General features: G+C 39.8%; 1 long non-coding RNA gene across 1 annotated transcript; it reads right to left on the bottom strand.

Annotated features, from left to right (window-relative positions):
* Window positions 1-899: 899 nt before the first annotated feature.
* On the bottom strand, window positions 900-2,309 carry LOC147633963 (uncharacterized). Its single transcript, XR_015266952.1, has 3 exons — window positions 1,926-2,309; window positions 1,407-1,599; window positions 900-1,242 (listed from the first exon to the last, which is right to left on the bottom strand). It is a non-coding gene; the product is annotated as an uncharacterized LOC147633963 (long non-coding RNA).
* Between the last annotated feature and the right edge of the window lie 746 nt (window positions 2,310-3,055).

Raw genomic sequence — 3,055 nt, 5'->3', positions numbered from 1 at the left:
TTTGGGCAATTCAAATGCTGAAAAAGAGTTTTTAAACTCTTAACAACCACTTATCCGGGTGCTCTGAAATTAAAAGGAGTTTTTAAACTCTATCCTTATGAGATTATTGGGGAGTAATGCCCAATTAAGTGTCCGAGAGGGGAGTAACGCCCGAATTAAGTGTTTGAGAGGGATTTGCATATAGAAGAATTTTTTACACAAGGAAATTTTGTGGAAAACCCTAAAAGTTAAGATCAAGCAGCCTCAGTGTGTGAACATCAAGAACCTTGGTATTGTACCAAGCTCTACTTGTTGAGAGCACACTCGGTCTTGGGCTAGTGTGGTGCACTCGTTTGCGGGGGCTTAGATCAAATCAACCACTAAAAATGGGAACAAAGTGTGAGTTGTGTCACGACAAGAATCACCACACTAAAGATTATCAATTCTATTTATGTAAGCATTGTAACGCAAGAGGTCATTGTGAAAGTCGTATTGTGCACTATCATTGGAGAATGAGTTCAAGGGAATCTTACACTATCAAAGATATTACACTTATCTCCCGTGAAGAAGATTGCTTCATTAAAACCAAAAGACAACATCACTAAATAATACCTCCTTGTCCATCCAACAAACTTGTTGGTATCCTGGATGCACCAAAATGTACAGAATACTTGTAAGCACAACCCTCACTTGAAAAAGGTAAGAAATGGGATTGTTATTCATGCACAAGCAGGTATGGCACATAAAGAACAAATACTTTTCCATCCTTTTTCAAAATTTACCGCCTTGAGAAGAAGAGAAAATCAAAAACCTCCCGCTCAAAACAATTCGGATTTGGAGTGGTTGTGGTTGTGGAGTCGGGAAGACAATGAGGGAGACAATGCAAGATGATGGGTTGCAGGGACGAAGTTCGGTTCAAGTTTGGTAAGCAAAGTTGGCTTGGTTACATTCAAAAGTGTAATGAAGAAAGAGAGTGGTGTCTTTTTTCAATAAAATAAGGCACCATAGTGGGAATAAAAAACTATACTTAAGAGGCATTGTTTTGAATTAAAAAACACCCTACATGTCAGTCAATGGAATAAAGAACTCAAAAATGACGCACGTACCCTCCAATATTATATGTGAGTTTATTGGCTTGCTTTGTCCACATCACCATCCCAAGGGATCTCTTACAAGGCCCCTTTTTGAGTCCAAATTTTCCCTAATGTCATCATGCCTTTCATGCTCCATAAAATGATGCCCACTGTTAGCAATAGGCTCGGCCTACACAAACCATCCAACGTCCATGTTCCACCATCATAAACATACTCTTTTATAGTGAGACCCTTAACCATGAACAAATCAATACCAGCATATTTAATGTTGATTAAAACAAGCCATCGAGACACATGCCTACTATTGATCTACAACAACAAACCAAATCCCACCTTCTTCATCAACATGGGGCATTCAAAGATCTGTCTTGAGACCAAAATGGTGCCCAAAAGTACTCATGTGATCACTATAGCACAATCAAAATCCCTTGTCTATAATTTGCCTCTTTGTTGGGCTTGGCTAGCGTGGCTTGTGTTTGTTGGAATGTCAGATGCATTGACATGGCCTGATGCTGGAGGTTCCCACCTACAACATATCTAATCTAATCAAGAAAATGAATCGTTGAGAATTTTACAAAAAAAATTGAAGACTACAAATTACAAGGTTCAAATACACACAAAAAGAAGTCACAGTTGTTGGATGAACATCGATAAAAGCATCTCCCATTGTTCCTTTCTTTCTGTGCTGTAAGCAAGGAGCATACTTGCTGACAGTGGCACATCACTCAGCCTTTACATACTAATTATTGCATCACAGTTATACATACTATTAAAAATTTTCAAAGAGAAAAACATTTACTATAGAAGCTATTCAAAGGTTGGGAGGGCTTGAAAAATCTTCCATGATTTTACCTGTAGGCTGTTGGATTAGGTGCTGACCTTCGATCTTATGAGAGGTCCCTTTTTGGTCAAGCTTAGAGCTGTTTTGCCCAATGTTAGCACCTCTATTTCCAACATGCCCTCCCCCTGCAAGACCATGCAAGCCTCATGTCATGCTGCAATAAAGATTGTCAAAAGATCATACATGTTGATGAGGTCAATTTGTGAATGTGATGACTTGACTGTATCCCAGTTTCACATAGTTCAATTAGCTCCTTTAGGATGGAGTCACCACCTCCGACACAACCTGCATGCAAAACATGAGTTAACAAACACAAGTCACACATCTAAAATGTTACAGAAGTTGAATAACACATACAAGGTTATTTTTCCAAAAACCTCTCTTCTAGGTGCAAATGATTCTTGAATGGTTCTGGTCTTATTATACAGCTAAGCCTTCAATACACTACTTTTCAGCGGGTTTTTGGCCATCAAATTTTTTTTAAAAGAATGTAACTTTATCAGCACATCTGTAAAGTTCTTTGTGTGATCCATTTTCCACCAATAGCATGGGCCCAGATGTTGAATGGGTTTCATGGCATGTAGCATAATAATCTAGACATGTGGATATTGTCCTTATTATAGATTAATAAAGCCTCTAAACATGGAAGGTAGATCTGGGCACAAGGCAACTCCTTTGAGGCTTGGCAAGTAGAAGGGAATGGGTTGTCTGGCTTCCTCATTCCCCAAACCAAATTGGTTGGCTACAATTGTTGCAGCCCAACCAGCGAGGTCAGTTGGCCAGCCCCCTCTGCTACTCATTCTCACTCTTATTCAACATAGCCCCCTTACTCTCAATGGGTCTTGCTTGTAGACCACCTATGAAAGCCCTTGGATCCCTCCTCTTAAACCTGGGAGTTGAAGGCATGTTGACTTTGGTCAAGCCAGACTGCTCCTCCTTGTGGTACACACAAGACATGATGTATTAAAGAAAAAAACACAACAAAAGGATCCTAGTAGAGAGGGTTTTTACCTTTGAATGATGAGTAGGATCATGTTGCAGCCGACTAAACCACTCTCATGCTACCATTACCAGGAAACTCAGCATGATCTCCGTCTACCTTTGTCCATGCCCATAGCCGTAATTTGGTGCTTTGAACTCC

This window comes from Cibotium barometz, chromosome 11 (genome assembly GCF_041138505.1).
Source record: "Cibotium barometz isolate CiBa-2024 chromosome 11, ASM4113850v1, whole genome shotgun sequence".
Classification (NCBI taxonomy): domain Eukaryota; kingdom Viridiplantae; phylum Streptophyta; class Polypodiopsida; order Cyatheales; family Cibotiaceae; genus Cibotium; species Cibotium barometz.
Note: the sequence above shows the minus strand (reverse complement) of the source record. Positions and strands in the feature narration are given on the sequence as shown.